The 23,307-nt window shown below is 37.1% G+C and overlaps 1 long non-coding RNA gene across 1 annotated transcript in view; it reads left to right on the top strand.

The window, feature by feature from the left end:
• The first annotated feature begins 351 nt into the window (after positions 1-351).
• LOC138808007 (uncharacterized) overlaps positions 352-23,307 on the top strand; it is a 386,844-nt gene continuing 363,888 nt past the window's right edge. Inside the window, exon 1 of the long non-coding RNA XR_011366366.1 lies at positions 352-529. This is a non-coding gene — a long non-coding RNA (uncharacterized lncRNA). The remainder of the gene's footprint in view (positions 530-23,307) is intronic.

Genomic DNA, 23,307 nt, shown 5'->3' with positions numbered 1-23,307 from the left:
TCTGTGATTTACTTAGATTTTTTTTTTTGTCAGTCATGGAGCTTTAACTCTGGGCCTGGGCGCCGTCCCTCAGCTCTTCACCTCAAGGCTAGTGCTCTACCACTTAAGCCATAGCGCCACTTCTGGTTTTCTGGTGGTTTATTAGAGATAAGGCTTCATGGACTTACCTGCCCGGGCTAGCTTTGAACCGTGATCCTCAGATCTCAGCCTCCTGAGTAGCTAGGATTACAGGTGTGAGCTACCAGCGCCAGGCCTACTTAGATTTTTTTTTAATACTGATACTTATTTATGAATAAAATCCTATTTGTCTTAGACATTTTCCCTATACTTTCCTTTTCCCTAGTTGTGGCTTCTGCAGTTCTGTTTGGTATTCTGAGAAGCTCTGACTCTAGAGGGACGTGGACTGCAGGCTACCTTCCTGGAGGCATATTAAAGTCACCTCTGCAAGAGGGAGCAAGAAGGTGTGGAATTACCCAGAATGGGAATGTATCGTATAATGCAAAAAGCAACACAATAGAACATCTCTAAGGTGAGCGTTCGATTGCTTGGTTGAAGAGGGAGTTGGGCTGAGTCTGTGATCAGTCTGTGAGGTAGACCAGAAACAAGGCTGGGTACGGGCTGAGACCTAGTGTTCCACTGGTTGTTTATCCATTTATTTTTAAACACAGAAACATCACCAGACCTACTTTATATTTGTGATTTGGAACCAGTGTTATTCATCTGAATGACTCAACACAAGTCATTGAAGGTGAATGTGTCATGTCATGCGGTAAAATTTAAATATACCTTAGTGTTTTATGGGGACTTGCAGTTCTGAAGAAAAAAAAATAGGATAAAACACATATTTATAGTTTAAACAGTGAAGTGTTTGTTAAGTTAGTGCTGCATGTAAACAGAACACATTAGTTCAGGATCACTAAAAAGAGCCAGCAAATGGTATCAGGCCTTCCACATATTTGGCAGTCTTAATGAATATGGAATAAAAGAACTTGATCTGGAGTATCTGATACCTTTGGTTATTTATCTGAAGATAATTTTGAATAAAGATTTTGATTATTTTTTTGTTGGTCGTGGGGCCTGAACTCTGGTCCTGGGCACTGTCCCTCAGTTCTTCAGCTCAAGGCTAGTGCTCTACCACTTGAGCCACAGTGCCACTTCTGGCTTTTTCTGCTTATGTGGTACTAAGGAATTAAACCCAGGGCCTCATGCGTGCAAGGTAAACACTCTACCACTGAGCCACCTTACAGCCAAGTTTTTGATTTTTTGAAGATAAAGTTTACCCTGCCCCTATCACAATCAATCTAGAGATTGATATAGACCTCAGTTGTTTGGCACGGGACCACTGTCCATCCAGCACTATGGACGGCACTGCCTACATCTGGCTCTAATTAGTCCACGGTTGTGTTCAGCCGAATGACCTCTGCCGGGAACACTCAGAATGAGGTTCTGAGTTACTGCAACATAGGAGCGTTTCACTGCTTTCAAGGCTTCTTAGGAAGAATTCTGGAAACTTGCTGCCGGCAGGCCTCCGTGTGTTCCGGGTGAACATCTTGTAAATCCTCCGTGGTTTCTTCTACACCCGTGAAGTTTGGCAAGGGTACGCAGTTTGCATTGCAAGCCGATTAAAATTCTCCTTTTGTCCATTTCTTTTTCCTTGAAGATATTTTCTGTAGATATTTCTATATTTAGGGATCAGATAAGATACTTGGCTCTGTTATAAACATTGAATCCTGTGTCTAAGATGTCCTTTTGGTAAAACTGTTGACTAGTTGAGGTTTAACCTTTAACTTGTTTAACCCTTATTATGTTTGTTTGGCTGTCATCTTCCTCATACAACATAATGCTTGTGAGATGTGAATGCTTACTTGTACCTGTTGTTACATGTTATTTCACTGTTTTTAAAAAAATAATATTCTGCTATACTGATTAGCATGTGTAAGAGATTTCTGTTAGGCATGAGAATATAGCAGTGAATGATTGCAAGATCAAGATTAGATATTTTATTACACTGATCTTAAAGTTTAGATTGCTTCCTCATTTTGAATATGAAGATAAAATGTCTCAAAATTAAGCAATAAGCTGGGTGCAGTGTTTTCTGCCTTTAATAGTAGTTAGGATGCTGAGATCCAGAGGATTGTAGTTCTAGGCCGGCCTTGGAAAAAGCCATCTCAGTGGAAGAAGCTGAACCTGTTGATGAATACTTGTCATCTCAGCTACATCTATGAAGATCTTGTTCTAGACAATTGCTTCGATAGGACATAAAGGCTTATCTTAAAAAGAAGCAGGGCAGAAATGAGCTTCAGCTGTGGTTCAGCAGTAGAGTGTCTACCTAACAGCCTGAGTTCAAACTCAGTGTTAAAAAAAGAAAATGATACAGGTGGACCCATTGCAACAATGAGATGTACAAATCGTTATGTCGAAAATGAACTTTACAACTTTGGTGCCGGGTGGGGGGAAGGGGAGGGGGAGTGGGGAGAATTGGGTGGGGGGGGGCAGGGAGAGGATGGGAAGGGATGGGAAAGGGAAACAAAGGAGGAGGCTACAATGCTTGATAAGAAATGTACTCATTATCTTGCCCATGTAATTGTAACCCCTCTGTACAGTATTTTCACAATAAAAAAATGAGAGAAATACATTTTTTTAAAGATAATAAAGTTCATTTTCAGTATAAAAAATGACACAAGTTAACAAGGGAAGAATTTCTAGACAGAAAAGTCAAAAACAAGTCTGTATGATTCTATATCACATGCTGTTCTGTTTCTCCTCTGCCATGCGTCTTAAATAGTTTCCATTTTCAATAGGTGAAAGTAAATGTAATGGCTGGGTTAAATTGGGGAGAAGGAATGAGTGTAAGAAAATAACTACCATTTTAGATGTCATTCTTTTATGGCCTACTTAATTGTTGCCCCATTGGTGAACAGCATGCCGTGGCTGCATTATGCATGGGCATTGATTGGGAGATAATGGAAATCTGGGTAAGCTAGTGCCCAGCTCGGTGAACCACCAGAAAGAGGGGTAGAGCACGCGGGAGGTTTGTTCAAGCAGTTAGATGGGAAGAAATATTAACAACCAAGAGACATCTGCAGATAAGAAAGTTTGTTGGTGTTTGCATGTGCCATTATTTTGCTTTGACTTAAGATCTCTTCTGGTCTCTTTAGAATTGAAACGATCTAAAGAAGAAGAGTGTTAATTGCTATCTTTCTTTTAGCATTCAATTCTAAAATAAGTTTAGCTAGGCCTATTTTGCATATTACTTAATTACTACAAAGTCATTTGAACAAATGGCTTAACTCCATTGTAGAAAAGAAGAAACAGAATCAGAGATTGATTTTTTCCAACTTTAAAGAAAATCTTAATTCATATGATTTATCTGACCTTCCTACTATTGTCTTCTGTTTGAAATGGAGTAGCAAAAATATTGGCCATTGATATATTTTTTACTTCTGTTTCTGTGTCAATCTTAAATTTTTGTTTATTTTAAAATAGTATTTTTGTATTTATTTATATTAATTTTAAATGATTGGTCCTTGGACTCTGGACTCTTAATATTTTCTGCTTTTGAAATTTTGGTGTTGGTGAAGTTGAATTGGTTTATACTCTCGGCGATCAGTGATGGAGATGGCTTAGGGATCATCAACATCTTTTCTTCTTCTTACAACAGTCACTGTGAGATGGTGTGCCTGCTGCCTACCATGTACCACACGGCTTTATGGCCATGCAGTGAATTGTTTATTAAGGAAAATGGTTTTCTCCTTCTGGTTGTCGCCTCCAAAAGTGGACATGATCTTCATTGCTTTATCCTAACTGGGTTTAGACAATGGTAGCCTTCAGTATAGGTGGGATAGAAGAGCTACGGACCCAGTGTAACTGAGGAGAGAGCCACCAATCAATCCCACCCCCCTGAGAATGGAATGGAATGAGAAAGGAATCAACAATTATGTTGCAGCCATTAGAGTTTCAGCTTTAGTTTTAGAGCATTTTAGCCTCAACTAAGTAACATCTCTACTAAGTATTTGCCTTCGGCAATAGCATTAGTACTATATCATCTGTGCCTTATCTTACAGAAAATGCTCAGATACTAAAATGCTTTGTAAATGACTTAGAATCTACCCTTTCTTTTTTATGACGTGGATTTAGAATTGGTGGCAAATGGTGGCGTGTGTACTAAGTGAGACTTCTTTCTGCTACAAAGTGCAAGAGAAAAGAAACTTTGATCAGGCTTTGATTGGTCATTTAGGTTGGGTGACTAAGTCTTACAAGCTGTTTTTTTCCCTCATGCACTTACCATGTTCTGTTATAATAAATAAACATTACTGAAAGCTGATGTGTGCCTAATCACTGAGCTTTTGTAGCTCTATCTGTGAAAAGGCACAAATGCCTCCAAATATGTTGCATCATGTTTGTGTTACAACCATGGAATCACATAAAAAACAAACAAATACCAAAGGAAAAATTCAGAGTAAGAGAAAGGAGAAGGAAAAAGCAGAACAGGAAAGGGCAGTTACATAAATAAACCTGCATACTTTCTCCTCTCCCTGTGAAGGTTTGCTGATAGGTTTCTGTTTTGCTACACAGCAGTTTCACAGAGGATCAGACCTGGGAAGGTCTGACCTGTATTCATGGCAGTATATTGTGCATTTTTTTCTCTCAACTGTGGTTTTCTGTGATCATTAGAGTTAGAATAAGTTGCTTCCAGTTCCTGCCCTGAGGTTTTCTGGCTTTGTGGTCTTTAGCCTTGGTTTGTACGCTTGTAAATTATAGGTAATAGTAGCTATTATTAATAGAGTTGGTGAGAAAAGCAAATGAGTTATTGTTCTTCTAGGGCTCTGCTTAGATTCTTTTGTATATAGTAAATGTTCAGTAGTGTTGGCCCTGCCTGAATTATTGTGGTTTGTAGCAAATGTATGCTGTGGTAAGTTTCCTTGTTCTTTCTAATGAATACCTTCCTTCTGTATAGTAGTTGAATTAAATATTCCTTAGTTCCATGGACAATATTTTCTATCTTTAGTGTAATTCTGTTCCTTTCTTCTTCATTTCATTCCATCTCACAGTTGTGTATGATCTTATTTCCTCCCATATCCAAGTAGTTTGGCAAGGTTATTCATGCAATAAACTTAATTGAAAATTGTAGGTATTTCCTAAATGGTAGCATTTAAATACCATTTTTTCTTACAGTTTTTAAGATGTTCATTAGCAAAAGGCAGAAAACTACATAAATGTAAGAGGAAGGAAGACAAATGGGAAGGGGGCAGAAACAGGCATATTTTGTACTCAGTATTAAGCATATGGTACTCAATAAATATTAATCATGGTTTTTATTATATAGTGAATTCTACCTTCTTTCATTAAAAAAAGAATACTATCTGTAACTAAGCTGGATTTAATTTGAGATTCTTGTTAAGAATAAACATTTAAAAATAATATGAAAGTGTCGTTGTGGTTCAAGTGATATAGAGTGCTCACCTTGAGCTGAAGAGCTGAGGGACAGTGCCGAGGCCCAGAGTTCAAGCCCCACGACTAATCAAAGTAAATATTGAAAACTCTGGTGGTTTTTGGAAGAATATGGCACAGTGTATAAAAAGAAGAAGCCTTTAACCCCTAGTTCTAATTAGTTGGTAGCTAAAAATGATTCCAGCAATGTCACTGAACCATGATGGGCTTTAGTGACTTGGAAATCAGATCATTCTTCTCATACGGGGTAATGAGCATCAGAGATGGACGGTGGTAAGGCACCCTATACCAGGCTTGGGACAAACTGATATGTTTGTCACAATATGTTAGTCACTGCCACAACGGCCTGGCTTGATATTGAGGATTTAATTTAGGCTTCCTAAGTGATCACAAGTGATTACAGGAGGTATGTTCATCTTGACGGCAATCCCAGCCTTGTGAATTGGGTTCTTGGAGAATGAAATCAAAGGATGGGGCTGCTGATTCCACTCTCTTAGCAGTTTTGTTTAGGGACTACATTATAAATTACCACTCATTAGGCCCATAATTACCCTCTTTAGTCAATATGCCCTCTGTGGAATATTGGGCATGTAAAACTGTTTCCAGTTTGTGTTAATGATTAATATTTCTCAAATCCCAATTGCCATGTCCAGTTTAAAAATTTGAGAATCTGAATCAGAAAATGATTTCTTGCCTATGGTATCAGTTGGATAAAAATGGTTTAACATTATCTCTGTTATTATAACCTTATAGACTTACATATAGAATTGCCCAAAAATTTTGCACTAAGTAGTTAAGTTTTATACAAAAGAACAACACATTTTTCAGGTTGGAAGGGTTTTCGGTTGCAAGGATCTTGGATCTTTTATCTCTGTCCTTCTCGTGATACCAAGGAGTGAAATAGCCCAAGTCCCCAAGTGTAGGCCTAATCCCAAATCAGAGTTGAAAATTCATCTGCAGGCCCACAGCAAGGGCCGAGTATGTGGGAAATAAACGGAGAGGGTCTCACAGGCCTATACTGATGTTCTTTGGGAGCTACCCTTTCAATCTGGAATTGATCATTAATAAAAGCAGCTTAGACATACTTGGTTTGCTCATTCTTCCCATTGGGTCGTAGTGCTCCCTTTTCCACTGGGGACTTACCTTTTTTATGCTGTTCTGTTGAAATTGCCAAAAAGCATTTTTAGTGTAATGTCCTAAATTATATCATCTCTTTTGGGGATTTGAGTGTTGAGCACAGTCCACTTGAAGGTTGTCCTTTTCAGAAGTAATGTTACCTTTGAATATGCATGCTACACCATAATGTCCTTATATTATCTTCGGTGGTTTTAAATGTGGTTTCTGTTTCTTTACAGTCTTAGAGACCAGACATGTATAAACTGTATTGGGACCAGAGAATGACTGAATAACCATAATTGTTCAGGAACTAAGGAGTAAACATCTCATACCCTTCTTATACTCTAGACAAAAACAGCTGAATGTGTCTTTAAAAGATTCCAGTGAGTGGTTTTTATTTTTACTAAGATATGAATATCTCACTCACTTCCTGGCAAATCGTTTCCATTTTTCTAAGACTCTTTTGCTTGGCTCAGAGCATTATTCAATCAAATAAGACACATTTCTGTTGAATGAACACATTTATTCTAATGGTTTGAGGATGCAGTTGCCAAAAAGGAAATCAAACCAGCTCATTCATAGAAATATATTGGGCTGCATGCTTTCATCTTTCATCATTGTGTAGAAGGTAGAGTTATGTTTCTATTTTAAGAATAGAGAACAAATTTCTAGAAGAGATAAATTGATATTGAAGAATTCCTATATAATCAGAAGCCTTAGAAGCAAATAATAATTGTAATTTGGACCAGAAGAGATTGAAGCCACTTCAGTAATGATACTCATTAGATTTTTTTGTTTCCCTTCTCTGGCCTATTTAGGAACCACAATTGCTTAATATTCTGATGGACATAACCAATGTAAACATGATGATTATTCCTGGTACAATGTCATCCTTGCAGATGACCAGATTGGAGCCTCAAATTGCTTGCTGTCTCATCTCAGAAAAAGTGTTTCTTTCCCAAGATGCAATGACACATGTTTAGCTTGTACAGAAAAGAAGAAAAATTAAAAATGGGATTATAATCTATGTATGATTGGCTTGCTAGCAAAAAATAGTTACTATCCTTTGTTTTTTTCCCCTAAGTTTTTGTATTAATAGCAAACTATGAAGGTATAATGTAGGCTGTCAAAGATGAGATTGTATGGTGGTTTGATATTTCCTCCAGGGAAATATTTATGCAGATATAGTAAAAATATATATGGCTAAAGAGTATGGTATCGGTCCTCCCTCCTTTCTTCTTTCTTTCCTTTTCCCTTCCCTCTCTTCTCTCCTTTCCCTCCCTCCCTGCCTTCACTCCTTTCCTTCCTTTCCCTCCTTTTCTTCCCCCCTTCCTTCCTGTATTGTAGAATGAACTGTCTTTGCTTTTACCAGGCAACAATTTGGATCTTTGTTTGATGCAAAGTAATATAGTAATTCCATCAAACTTAGAGAAAGTCTGATAAATAAATATACTTTAATTTTCCTGTATTTTACTTCATAGAGCAATTTTTTTTAAATAGAAAGACAACTATAAAGCAAGAGGAACCAGGTAATTAAGATGAGAAAGAGACATAAATGCAAAATCAAATACAACTTTACAGATATAACAATATTATGTAGTCCAGGCTATAGTCTCTAGATTTAGAAAAAGAATGGAGTGTGTAACTTAAAAAGTCATGCAACCAGAAGCCCTAACACTTAAAATCTAGATCTATTTACTGTTTGACCTTGTATGAATCTCTTATTTAGCCCAACAATTACTTCAGTCTTCTTATTTATAAAATAACATGGCTAAATATTAGATCAGAGGGTTTGCATAGCAGGCTCCTAGTCAGTTCTAGTTCATTGTAATGTTCTATTTGATCGTATAATTTTTACCAGTCCAGTCTGATGCATTTAGTTGGAAGATAGTGTTTAATTCTCCATAGATACTATTACCCCCTCATCCCTTGTATCTTTTCCTCATCTGCTTAGTCCTAACGATAATTAATTATGTGATTCCCATAGGAATATAGCCTCTGAAAACAGCTGTAGTCTCAAAAATCTTATGTTTCTAACTTCTATGGGTTTGGAATGGGTCAGGGAGCTCTATCTGAAAGAAGCATAGAGAGCTGAGGTGTATATTTAACTTGATCATGTAGTTAATTATGACTTAGAGTAGTTGTTCTAATTTCCGTAGAGTTGTCTACAAAATCCAGGAACATGCTGTTATTTAAAAGTGTACTTGTTTATATAGAACCTCAGATAGATCTACATATGCTGGTTTGTCAGATTTTTGTAGCTATAATGGAGAACTACAGGCTGGATAGTTTATAAAGAATAGGTGTTTTTTAGCTCAAGGTTTGGAGGCTGGGAAATCCAGGGCACTGGTGAGGTCTTGTGCTTCATCATAAGATAACATAGCGGAAAAAGACCTTGTAAGCATCCCAGCCTGGGTCTCTTTCCTTATGAAGCCGCTACTTACACCACGGGTGCCCCATCCTCATCACGTCTTCAAATCCCACTTACTTCCCAAGGCCCCACTTCCAGTACTATTAACATATGGCTTCTGGGGCGTAAGTTTCTAATATATGAAATTTTGGGAATACATTCAATAGTCTATATATACTATTCCAAACTAGAAATTTTCAAAGTACGTACGGATGGAAAGTTCTGAAAACTTACATCTGTGTGAACAATTACAATCTAAAATGGGATCGTCAGTTTCAAATATTTCTTTTTAAAGCTCAGGTGATTCTCTATTGTCCATTATTTCATCAGATAGTTTTTATTTTGATCCTTTATTCCAATATTGAATTCCTGGATTTTTGCATTCTTGTTATTAACTACAAATAAAACCAATCTTTTTGTATATATTTTTATTCTAATAGTACTGTACAGAGGGGTTACAGTTAAATGAGTAAGGTAATGAGTCCATTTCCTGTGGAGCATTGTTACATCTTCCGCTACCATTCCTTTCCTTCCCACCTCCCCACCTCCCCTCACTGCCAAGTTGTAAAGCTGTTTTTCAACATAGGGTCTTGTATATCTCATTGTTACAATGGGTCAACCTGTATCCTTATTTGAGCATTTTGTTATTTCCCTTCCCCTCCCCAAGTTAGAAAAATGCATATACAAGATTCAGGGCACTATAATCAAATACAGTGAAAACAGGGGCTATACTATGTGGGAACAACATAGAAAAAAGAAACAAAATTCACCTGGTACATTATAAATGCATTAAAAATAAAATCCATCTTTTTTCAGGTGATTTTTTTTGAGATTGGTTTCCCTTATTTGCAATAACTAGTATATGTCTGAGTCAAGCAGAAAAGGTCAGATAAGTTGATGTTAGGAAAATGAACCCTAAGATATGTATTCAAATGTTTTTTTTCTTTCAGGAGATTCAAAAATATTTTCAAAGTAAAAGCAATTTGTCTCTCCTTTAATGAAAATGATAGTCACATCACATGTGTCCATTAAAAAGAATCTGTTTTTATTGTGAATTTGATAGTACCATCCAGCCTGTGAAAATTAACACTGTAAATAGTCCGATGAGCAAAAGCTAATTGCTCTTTTCTCCTTGCTAATCAGAGCCATCATCCTTCTAATAATGGTATGTTATATTACTCAGTGACCTTTGTATTGCAGAAACCTATTTCCACAAGATGACAGTGTCTACCCTTTGTACAGTATTGTATATTTAAGAATTATGGTTTTTCATTAAAAAGTTTTCTGTTTGGAAGACACTTTTCAGTGTATCTAGCACTCCCTTCTCTATATACTCTGACATTGGTTTAATTTGCCTATGCTTGAGCGTTTTTCAATGACAGGAAATTCATTGTCTCTTCACTTATGGACACTTCTAATTGCTAGACATGATTTAATTCAAATTTCTTTTTCTAATGCAGTATCTGAATGACAACACTTCTAAAACTGTCATGTGCAATCATCCCTGATTGTTTCTAAGTTTGTTCATATGGCATATCTTTCAAATATTTCACTGATGCGTTTCTAAGAAGTTCTGAAAGTTCTGAGCAAAGTCTACTTGATGTGACCTTCTCTGAGAGAGAGAGAGAGAGAGAGAGAGAGTGTGTGTGTGTGTGTGTGTGTGTGTGTGTGTGTGTGTGTGTGTGTGTGTGTGTATATACACACATTTGTTTTTTTTTTACCATGAACTAGTTAGTAGTGCTCTTTTTATAGTTTTGGATATCATTAGCTTATTAGCAGCCAGTTAATCAAAGCATTTGTGACAGTTTATAATCTTATTTTTTCAATAGAGTTTTAAGTATGTATTTTTAAAGCCTATATTTGGACAGTTGACTTATTTTAATTCATTGACTTTGAACTTAAGTGTAGAACATTTCATTTACTCTTTGAAAATAAGGGAAATCATATTACTACTTACATTTCTGTTGATAAAATTAATGACTTAAAACCTTACCTAAAGTTAAATGTTTAACAAATAAGTGTTTGTACCAAACAGATAGATTTTTATTGATGAGACTATGTGGAAAATTGATAAATAACTTAGAATTTTATCTATATGGTTACTTCCATTGGAAGCTAGTAGTTGAGATAATAATGATTGTTAAATGCATTATCTGTTTTTACTTCATTCCAATTCAAGATCTACAAATGGTATAGGATTTTTATCTGCTGGCTCTTTCTTGTCTACAACTATAATGTATAACTGAAATTTTGCTAGGTTCAGTCTCAACTTGGCTGTTCCTATCCACTGTTGAACTGAGAATTCTCTGGTGACAAAACTGGGAATTAATGCACATTAATAATTTTAATAATAATATTAATAATTAATAATAATGGAATTAATTAGAAGATAAAAGAATGGAATTGGTTACCATCTCCTTTTCCAGGTGATTCAGTGATTATTTTGCTTAGCTATCTTTTCTGCAGATAGTTTTATATTAAATGGGACAGACTTCTGAGGATTTTACAGTCTTCTGAGGTAGACTAGAACATTTGTTAATCATTTCAAAAGCAACAGCCCTCATTTGAGGAACTGAAATGCTTACCTGAAAATAAGTTTTTTTCTTTACACAGTTGTCTGTGACAGCTTATCTCCTGTCTTCATAGATTGGCCTGGGCAGGTGTTACTGACAGATTTGTCACTTCCAACCCAGAGCTACAAAATTCCTTGTACAAGGACATTGGATTGACTAAGTTGCTATTAACTTAAAAAAAAGATGCCAAAGATGGTTCTGTTCTCTCAAGCATTCCGTGTGCTCTAATTGAGCTTTGCTAACCTTTTCTCTCTGACAGAACTTTGAATGTGTGTCAGGAGGGAGCTTTATAAATATTTATTGAATAAAATAGCTTGTTTGGATATGAAATGAGTTTAGAGACAGGAATTAGGCCACTAAAACTTAAATATTCTGATGTGGAAAATATCTACAGAGAGAATGCTCACAATCAAAACTTAAAAACTGATTTTGGTTCTAGCATTAAATTCAAAGTAGTGCTATATTAGAAGTTTAATACTTGAATTTTGGGTAACTGGTATAAAATTACATTCATTCCTCTTTTTTCAAGAAATGATTCATTTATAAAAACATATCTCTTACATTTTAAATTATATAAAGAAAATCTAGGGCTGAGAAGGTAACTAAGTGGTAGAGTGCTTGCCTTGCGTGCATGAGGCCCTGGGTTCAATTCCTCAGCCCCACATAAACAGAAAAAGCTGGAAGTGGTGCTGTGGCTCAAGTGGTAGAGTGCTAGCCTTGAGCTGAAGAGCTGAGGGACAGCTCCCAGGCCCAGAGTTCAGGTCCCATGATGAAAAAAAATCATCTAGGTCATAGAAAGGGTACTATTGTTCAAGATACATTGTACTCATAAAGTGATGGCTCAAATCTCTATGTACAACTTATTAAAGATAATAATAAGGGGTTGGGAATTTGGCTCAGTGAAAGAGTACTTGCCTGACAAATGCAAAGCCCTGAGTTTGGTCCTCAGCTTTGAACAACAACAAAAAAGATAATAAATGAATGAGTAAAAGACCCTAAAAAATAAGATCTAGATAATTCAATGAAGTATACTAAATTCATGAATAGCATGAATAAGAAAATTATAACAGACGTGGGCTTTTGAGAGAATTACTTGGCCTTATTGTTAAACCTGTAGTCGTAGGGCTTGGGAGGCGGGGCAGGGGTTAGCAAATTCCAGGCCAGCCTAGGGAGTACTGCAAGACCCTGTATTGGGAGGAAAAGAAAGAGTTATAAACTTAGTCCCGAACCTCTCAACGATCAGCATATAGACAGGGAATGCTGAGCAGATAGATACATTTCATTTTCACATTAGAAAATCATGTTAGCTGGGTGCCAGTGGTTCACCCCTGAAGTTCTGGCTACTAAGGAGGCTGAGAACTGAGGCCTGGGCACAGAAAGCCTATGAGACTATAATTTCCAATAAACTACTCAGAAAAAGCTGGAAGTTGAGCTGTAGCTCAAGAGGTAAAGTGCTAGCCTTGAGTACAAAAAGGCTCAGGGACAGATCCAGGCTCTAGCTGGCTAAATAAATAAACTAGCTAGCTAAATAAACAAATAAAACACGTTATATAATAAAACAAAATATTTATTAGAAGCAGCTCAACATTTGTGTTGACTACAGGTACAATTTTTTTTCTAATGTTGTATGGTACAGGACAAATACTTGGAGAAGTTTCTTGTGGCAAATACGGCTTTGGACTATGCTTTATCCTTTCCTAGTCAATGTGTCAGGACCTGAGACAAGCCCACTGTACATTTGGTGCTTGTTTAATGAGCAATATGTTTTGGCATTGGCAGTGACACTGCAAGTCATCTGTAGGGCCTTAGCGCTTTACCATTGTGCATTAAAAATGCATGTCATCCCCAGGAGCAATTCACTGCCATTTCCTATTTGCAGAACTTGAGCTCCTCTTGAGAAAACTACATTGTCCAATAAATGAACAAAATTACAAGAAGATTTTTCCACTTTCAATAGCCATCTCTCATCAATTATTCCTGAGAATAGATAAATTCCAGTTATCCCCCTCCTGTTCATTTTATGCTTAAAAAACAAGTTAGATGCTCCTTCAAAGCCTTCTCCAATCTTTATCTACAGGCTCATGTTAACTGTGTCTGGGTAATATTTTTCCTCATTTAGATCTGGTGCTTGGCATATAGATCCTACATATAGTAAATGTAGGAAGAAACAAAAACTTTTTATAGAAAAGCTTACATCTGAAAACCTAGGTACATCCAACAACATTTTGTGAAGTCAACCCCAATATGTGTAGAGAGTTTTTTTTGATGTTTTAAAGTTTCTTTGGCAATAATATTTGTTTTTACACATAGATTTCTGGTTGGCCTTGTATTGTGGTTCAGGCATTATCTATGGAAAATCTTCAGTAGTTGAGCAGGCTTGTGGGTTCCTCCATTGGGAGTAGGATTTAAGTGCCTTAAGAAAAAGCCCATGACCTCATATCTAAAATATACTTAACTCCCCCAACAAATTCCCAAAGAAACAACCACACAATTAATAAGTGGGTTAAGATCTTAAAGAGAGACTTCTCTGAAGAGGAAATAAGAATGGCCAGTAGACACACAAAGAAATGATCAACTTCTCTGGCTATAAAAGAAATGCAAACCAAAATACATTGAGATACCACCTCACCCCTGTTAGAATTGCTATAATCAAGAAATCTAATAACAATTGATGCTGGAGGGGATGTGGACAGAGGGAACGCTACTGCATTGTTCGTGGGAGTGTATACTTGTTCAACCACTTTGCAAAGAAGTATAGAAGTTCCTCAAAAGACTCCACATAGAGCTCCCCTATGACCCAGCAATCCCACTTTTGGGCATTTACCCAAAGGATCACAAACAAGGCATTCTAAGGCTACCAGCACAACTATGTTTATTGCAGCATTATTTAGCATAGCTAAGATATGGAACCAACCCAGATGCCATGCCCCTCAGTAGATGAATGGATCAAGAAAATGTGATGCACACACACACACACACACACACACACACACACACACACACACACACACACACACACACACACACACACACACACACACACACACACACACACACACACACACACACACACACAGGAATTCTATGCCTCCATCAGAAAGAATGACACCGCCTCATTTGTTAGGAAATGGAAAGACTTGGAAAAAAATATATTAAGTGAAGTAAGCCAGGCCCAAAGAAACAGATCTTGTGGTTTCCCCTATTGGGAATAACTAGTATATGTATGGGACAAGCAGAAAAGGTCAAAAGCCATGTAAAATATGACCATATAAACTGATGATAAACGAAATAACCCCAAGATAGGGACATGAGGTTTTATTTCTGGTGCTGTGATTTTTATTGTACTTATAATGTACTATGTGATTTCTTTTGTTTCTTTTGTATGTTCTTCCCCTAAGGTATAACTCCTTTGTCACTGTATTTAATGTCAGTGCTGCATCTTCTTTTTTTAATTGTGAAAATACAATTGCATGGGTAAGGTAATGAGTACATTTCTTATCAAACATTGTTGCCTACTCCTTTGTTTCCCCTTACCATTCCTTCCCATCTCCCCTCCCAACTCCTCGTTCTCCACTCCCCCACCCCCATGCCAAAGTTCTAAAGTTCGTTTTTCGACATAACATCTTGTACATCTCATTGTTGCAATGGGTCCACCTGTATCCCTATTTAAACAATTTGTTTTTTCCCTTCCCCTCCACAAAAAATACCAACATCAAATACAGTGAAAACAGGGGTTATACCATGGGAGAGGGACATACAAAGCAACAAAGAAATATCTTATAAATATGTTAGAAACAATCCCAAGAAAGAAAAAAACATTTGAGTCCTTATCTTGGGGTTCATTTTGCCTAACATCAACTTATCTGACCATTTCTACTTGTCTCAGACATATACTAGTAATTGCAATAAGGGAAACCATGGGACCTATGTTTCTTTGGGCCTGACTTACTTCACTTAATATAATTTTTTCCAAGCCTTTCCATTTCCTAACAAATGGGACAATGTCATTCTTTCTGATGGAGGTATAGAATTCCATTGTGTACATATACCATGTTTTCTTGATCCATTCATCTACTGAGGGGCATCTGGGTTGGTTCCATATCTTAGCTATGGTAATAATGCTGCAATAAACATAGTTGTGCTGGTAACTTTAGTATGGTCTTGTTTGTGATCATTTGGGTAAATGTCCAAAAGTGGGATTGCTGGGTCATAGGGGAGCTCTGTGTGGAGCCTTTTGAGGAATCTCCATACTGATTTCCAAAGTGGTTGAACAAGTTTACACTCCCACCAACAATGCAGAAGGGTTCCCCTTCTGTCCACATCCCCTGCAACATCTGTTGTTGAGTTCTTGATTATAGCCATTCTAACTGGGGTGAGGCGGTATCTCAATGTTGCTTTGATTTACATTTCTTTTATGGCTAGGGAGGTTGAGCATTTCTTCATGTGTCTATTGGCCATCGTTCTTTCCTCTTCAGAGAAGTTTCTCTTTAAGTCTTTAGCCCACTTATTTATTGGGCAGTTGTTTCTTTGAAGATTTGTTGTTGGGGGATTTAATTTTGTGAGTTCTAGGAATATTTTAGATATGAGACCCTTGTCTGTTGTATGGCTAGTGAAGATCTTCTCCCAATCTGTGGGCTTTCTATTGATCTTGCTAGCTATGTCCTTTGCCATGCAGAAGCTCTGCAATTTCATGCAATCCTATTTGTCCAACCTTTATTTGCTTTGTTGTGTTTCTGGGTGTCTATTAAGAAAATTTTGGCCTGTGCCAAGGAGACCTAGGGTTTCTCCTATTCGGTCCTGTAATGTTTTCAGCGTGTCTGCTTTGAGCCCGAGGTCTTTGATCCATTTGGAGTTGATTCTGGTGCAGGGCAACATATAAGGATCTTAGTTTTCTAGGAGTGATTAACCAGTTTTGCCAGCACTGTTTACTGAAGAGGCTGTCTTTCTACCTTTCTATTTTTTTAGCTCCCTTATCAAAGATTAGATGGCTATAGGTCTGTTGGTTCATTTCTGGGTTTTCAATTCTATTCCATTGGTCCTGAGGTCTGTTCTTGTGCCAGTACCAAGCTGTTTTGATTGTTACAGCTTTTTAGTAGAGTTTGAAATTTGGTATTGATATTCCTCCACAGTGCTGCATCTTGCATTTTTCTGATTTGGGGAGGGGAAGGGAAATAACAAAATGCTGATACAAGATTACATGCTAACCCATTGTAACAATGAGATGTACAAGACACTATGTTGAAAATGAACTTTACATCTTCCGGTGGGGTGGGAGGGAAGGGAGGAGTTGGCAGATGAGGAGAGAAGGGATGGTGGGGGGAAAACAAAGGAGTTAGCAATGCTGGATAGGAAGTATACTTATTACCTTACTCATGTAACTGTAACCCCTCTGTATAGTACTTTTACAATAAAATATAATAATAAAAAAAGAAAGTACCCATGATGAGTTGGTTTGCTCATGTCCTCTGTACTTTCAGTTTATGTGAGTGTAATAAATCCAGGTATATCTGTTGTGGAAACTGGACCAGACTGGGAGCAATTCTAGGGTCTTTCTTCTTCAATGTACATATGTATGTGTCTCTGTGTGTGTGTTTATGTGTGTGGCTAAAACAAGAAAATTGGAGCAAATTTCTGTTGTCTGCTGGGTGAGAGAATTATAGGTGGGGGGAGAGAGAAAGAAAGAGAACGCATGTACAAGTGTGTGAAGAACATGGCATGGTCCATACTTAAATATTGATCCAAACTATAAAGGCAAATGGTATGGTTTTACCAGATAATGCTCTAACAAACATAGCATGCTATACATGGGGGAGGAAGTGGGAAGAAGATGACAATATGTTATCCTTAATTTTGTTTGATAGTAGTGACTTGTCGTAGTAAAAATGTTTTATATATTTAACGTATTCTTTAAGAAATAGACATTACTTTTCCAATGGAAAGATAGCATTGATTTTATAATGACCATTATTGGAGATAGCTTACATTTCATTGTGCTTCTCAAACATGAATATTTTAATCAATTATGGAACTGCATTAATATATTCTATCTCACTGTACCTTTTGTAAGAAAAGTCAGTGCTTACAGAAAAGTTGTTTGCTTACTATTTCTATAGACGAGCCCTCATTTTAGCATTTCACTTGTATAGTTCACTGCCTTTTGAAGAGATAATTTAAGGACCTTAGGGAAGACCTAAGGTGCATGGTTATGGTCTGTGTAAACAGTGAAATCACAGGGAAATCAGCCCTCCACTGTCTTCGTCTCCAAATCCACAGGTCAACCAAGCATTAAATGTTAGCAATTCAGGAAATTCTCCTAACTGTCATCTTCATAACCTCTTAGCAAGAGCAAGGATAATTCTATAAAGCTAGAACTGGCATTTTTAACAGTTGTTTTTCTCAGTGCCTTTGGCGGGTAGAAATTAAATTAAGAGAAACAGATTAAATTACCAAATTCTATCATATGTTGATTTTTTAATGTGACTAAAGGTGGAAAGATTCAGTTTTGATTTTGAAGGTCATTTGAGATCACTGTACTGTAGAAAACTGCTAAGACAAGTTTGTTCACCTAGACAGCAGTCAGTGACTTTGCTTTTCTGTTATAGAGAAGCAACTCCCAAGTGCTAATGAATATGTTGTTTTCCTACTGCTGATTTCGCAGTACAGGGAAAGGATAACAGACTATAAAGTCCATGGAAGAACTCAGGAAATAAATCAGGATATATATACCCTTTTGGAAATAAAATGTTAAATTACAAACCTCTTCTACCTTTTGGAGTTATAGTCCAGTCAGAGACATGCTATCTCATTTCTCATGTGGTCTGTGTGTGTGTGTGTGTGTGTGTGTGTGTCAGGATCTCAATTTTTTTTTTTTTTTTTTTTGGTCGTGGTTCTTGAACTCTAGGCCGGGACGCTGTCCCTGAGCTCTTCAGCTCAAGGCTAACACTCTACCATTTGAGCCACAGTGCCACTTCTGGTTTTCTGGTGGTTAACTGGTGATGAGAGTCTCAGGGATGTCCCTGCCCGGGCTGTCTTTGAACCGTGATCCTCAGATCGCAGCCTCCTGAGTAGCTAGGATTACAGGTGTGAGCCACCAACACCCAGTTTAGCACCTCATTTTTTTATTGATCAATGTTTTGTTATGAAGATATGCTATATTTACTTACCAATTAATCAATTTATAGGTATTTTAGATTTTCTCACTTTAGGCTATTGTGAATAATGATGCTCTCAATATGAAAGTAGACAATTTTGTGTATTTCCCAAACTGGCTTTGAATATTATACCTTGGAGTGGAAATGGTTAGTGGTCCTTGGTTTAATGTGTTGAGGCACAACTAAATTGACACTTCAGCACTTGTGTTTCAGTAGTGAGGGCCAATTTCTTCTTGTGATCACCATGGGCTGGACTTACTCTCCTATTGTGAACAAAATGTGAAGAAGTGACTGACTTGAAGATTAAGTTAGAGATTCAGTAATAGTCAAGTCAAACTTAAGAAAAGCAAGTTGATAGAAGAGTGCTCCTTCTGAATGTCTGTTTTTCTCTGTTCCTCATTTAAGATTGAATATTCTCTTTTCAAAGAGGAAATGCTTGGTGTTTATTTAATACAGCTTCTGTTCCTTTTCTACTATCTAGCTATTTATTTCAGAATACATTTGCTAGAGAGCTTTGCATAAATTTATTTGCAATTGCATTTGGAAAAGAATACAAAACAGAATCATGAGGATTTTAGGTTGTCTTTTTTCATATTTAAAATTAGTTTTTATCGTTGGATATGGAGACAACTGAATCCCCTTCAGTCTTGTTTTAGATGACTGAAGATTACATCTACCTCAAGCTCCAACCTTTGTTTTGTGGACAGTGGCTTGTAGGAAGTTGGAAAGGAGAGACTGAAGAACGCACTCATATTGGGGCTTATATAATTGTAGTACAATGTGAGTGAAGACCACTTCTCTCCACTTCATAAATTTGGTCTAAATGGTGGAACAAAATGGAAATGTATTTAGTATAGGCAGGTCCTGCTTAAATCAGTATGCCATCGATGGAAACAGAACATTCTGACTTGTTTTTATAAACCTTACTGAATTTATTCTTATTTCATTTATTCACTTATTTGTTTGTTTGCTCAGGTTTTTGTACTCCCAGAGCTGGTTCCCTACCACTTGGGCCACACTTCCAGTAGGCTTCCTTTTCTGGCTAATTGGAGATAGAATTTCTGAGTATCAGCCTTGAGTGACAAAACTAAGCAAGAATGCGAGGCCCTGGGTTCAAGTCAAAGTAGTTCCACCAAAAAATATATAGCATAATGACAGTTAAAAGTGGCTAATTATTCAACACAACAGGTCTGAAGCCAGTCATATTTGACACTGCAAAATACGTATTTAAGAGTTCAAAAACCAATTGTTTAAATAGGAATATAGATGGACCCATTGTAACAATGAGATGTATAAGACGTTATGTTGAAAAATGAACTTTACAACTTTGGCGCGGAGTAGGGGCTGTGGAAGGGGGGGGAGATGGGAAGGGATGATAAGGGGAAAGAAAGGAGGAGGCAACAATGCTTGGTAAGAAATGTACTCATGATATGTATTTTTCATGATTTTTTTTCTTTCATGCGATTGTTTCTAACACATTTATAAGATGATTTTTTTGTTGCTTTATATGTCCCTCCCCCATGGTATAACCCCTGCTTTCACTGTATTTGATGTTGGTATGATTTGTGGAGGGGAAGGGAAAAAACAAATCGTTTAAATAGGGATACAGGTGGACCCATTGTAACAATGAGGGTACAAGTCGTTATGTCGAAAAATGAACTTTACAACTTTGGTGAGGTGGGGGGAAAGGGGGAGGAGGATTCGGTGGGAGGGGCAGGGGGAGGATGGGAAGGGATGGGAAGGGGAAACAAAGGAGGAGGCTACAATGCTTGATAAGAAATGTACTCATTATCTTGCCCATGTAATTGTAACCCCTCTGTACAGTATTTTCACAATTTAAAAAAAAAAAGAAATGTACTCATTACCTTGCTCATGTAATTGTAACCCCTCTGTACAGTATTTTCACAAAAAAGTCACAAAAAAAGAAAAAAACAAAGAATTCTAATTTTCATTTTGTCATAATTAGATATGGATTCTCAGAGATTGCACTTTGGTTTCTATTTCACAGAAGACTTAGTTAACCATTTGTGTTTCAGGGAAGTTGTGGCCAGAGAAATCATTTAAACTGCAGGTGTTGGGATTGAGTTTTAAAGTTACATAAATAGGACTTGCTTTCTTTTATAATCCTGCTAATTCGTTATTCAGACTGTCGAAATTATTTCTGTTTAAAAATTCTTTCTGCACATGCTTCATGGTTATTTTAGGGTTCACTTCAGTAAGAGCTAATGAACATATCTTCTTTATGTGGTAAAAGTCTCAAAAGAGTTTATCATTTCTAGTCTTAAATTTGTGTGTTCTGTGGCAGAGACAACTGTCCTCTATTATACAAGAGTGCAGTAATGGTTTTCTGGTTCCTATTATTATGAATCTGCAGAAAGTAGGTCTTTTCAAAAATATTTTTCCAAGTGAGGTGGCTTTTGTGCTAATGCCTTGGTTTTCTGACCCAAATTTCTTCAAAGTTTGAGGTATCTACTGCAACTAAGTCTTATATCTTTTGTGCTGCTATGAGCCTTTTTAGGCACTGACCCAATGTGGTGTGTTCCATCAGCTGCCAGGTGACCTCTCTGTGTGAAACTTTGCTGGTATTACCTGCCCTTGGGTGTACATGTCAATCATGTGACCCTCACCCTAGCTCTTGCTGGACCTATCAGCCGTGGTACCTCAGTCTTGACAGCAGCCGGCTTCCTGATTGCTTCAGCCTGTGTAGGGTTATTACCTGTTAAGGTTTTTGTTTTATGCAAATTGAGCTGAATTTTTTAGATGAACCAATAAATTTAAAGCCAGAGCAAAGTGCAATAAACTGAAAAGTGATATTTATTTTGGTTTTGAGTGAAGGCTCAATAATTATTTGCCAGCTGAAATATTTTCTTTATTTCAGTATCAGTCCAACATCTCAATTATATATAGCTTAAACTGTACAAATCACATAGTGCAACTAAGTGCAGAGGAAAGTGTGAACAGTAGACAGGAAGAAGGCTGGCATGCAACCAGACAAGGCTGTAACTTTTAATGAATTGTCCTCTTGAACACCCTTCCCTGTCAATTACTGCCACCACATCATATTAACGTAAAGCAGTCTCTGTTTCTGATTTATGAATTGGTTTCAACCTCTGCATATTTTATATCCTTTTCTTTGGTTTCACTGTGTAACTTCTATCATGATTCATGCATTTCTGTAATCAATAAAACCCTGAAATGACAGACACTGTTTCCTGACTTTCTATGATGATGCTTTTTGTCTTTAAATTAAATGAAATGCAGGTCTGAGGAGAAGGAGAAACAAAAATGAGAAGTTTATCTCTATCGCAACTTATGTAATCATTTCATTTAAAATTCGCTGCTTCAGAGATGTAACTTTTGCAATGCCGTGAACCTCAAACTGCTTTAAGTTAGATTTCCCCCTTTTATTCATATATATTTTCTGATCTAGATGTGTCAGCCAAACAAAAACTGCCCATGGAAGCTTGTTGTCACCATAGCAACAGAATCACAGTTGCCAATATCTATGTAATGAAGTGCTGACAAGTTGTCAGCACAGGGTGGTAAGTGGAGGCTTGTTTAACTAATTAGGTGGTAAAAGTAATCAATTCTTTTGTGATTAATAATGTCACAAACTCAGCAGTAGACAAATGAAAAACTTAACTAGTACTTTAAATTTTAGATGCAGAAGTAAACTGATAAAAGTCTTTTTAAAATTCTTTTGGTGACTAAGAGGGTAATTATTGTTCCTTTCCATTTCATTTTTTTTTTTTTTTTGGGTCCAGTCGTGGGCCTGAACTCTGGGCCTGGGCGCTGTCCCTCAGCTCTTCAGCTCAAGGCTAGCACTCTACCATTTGAGCCACAGTGCCACTTCCAGCCTTTTTCTTTTTGCTTAATTGGTGCTGAGGAATCGAACCCAGGGCCTCATGCATGCAAGGCAAGCGCTCTACCACTGAGCCAACTTCCCAGCCCCCTTTCCATTTCATACCTTTAAGTTGAATTACATCCTACAAACTTTTCGTGGTACTAGGGTATAAACTCAAGGCTTTGCACTTGTCTGCCTTGGCCTTCTATTGGGTGAGCCATGCCTGCAGCCCTTTTTCTATTTTCTCACCAACCCTTTAAAATTTTCAATTGTTATTGTAAAGGTAATGTACAGAGGAGGTATAGTTAGGTAAATCAAGTAAAGAGTACATTTCTTTTGGGAACCCTTCCCTTGTTCTCTCCCAGTTTTCCTCTCCTGTCCCCATCCACAGGTTTTGTAGTTCATTTCCCATGTAGTACTGAGTATTACTGCTGCATTTGTTTACCTTTTTTCTTTCCATTTCTGTGCCACACTTAACTCTCCAAAGACAGATAAACAAACAAGACAAAAAGAGAAGAAAACAAAAGCAGTAGCAAAGGAAAATCCTCTTTTTTCCATTTCATGGTCTTTGGACATCATTGCACGGAACCAAATGTGTCTCCATGGTTTGAAAAGATCATAATATATAACTTGAAAGATATTTTTTTTTGCAGAAGCACAAAGTCCATGATCTAGAAATGGTAATAAAAGGGAAAGATGTTAGTGATATTTGGATAACCGCTCATTTATTCATTTCCTTATCCGCAAAACATCCATTCTTCT

This window comes from Dipodomys merriami, unplaced genomic scaffold (assembly GCF_024711535.1).
Source record: "Dipodomys merriami isolate MVZ:Mamm:240054 unplaced genomic scaffold, mDipMer1.0.p SCAF_44, whole genome shotgun sequence".
Lineage (NCBI taxonomy): Eukaryota > Metazoa > Chordata > Mammalia > Rodentia > Heteromyidae > Dipodomys > Dipodomys merriami.
Note: the sequence above shows the minus strand (reverse complement) of the source record. Positions and strands in the feature narration are given on the sequence as shown.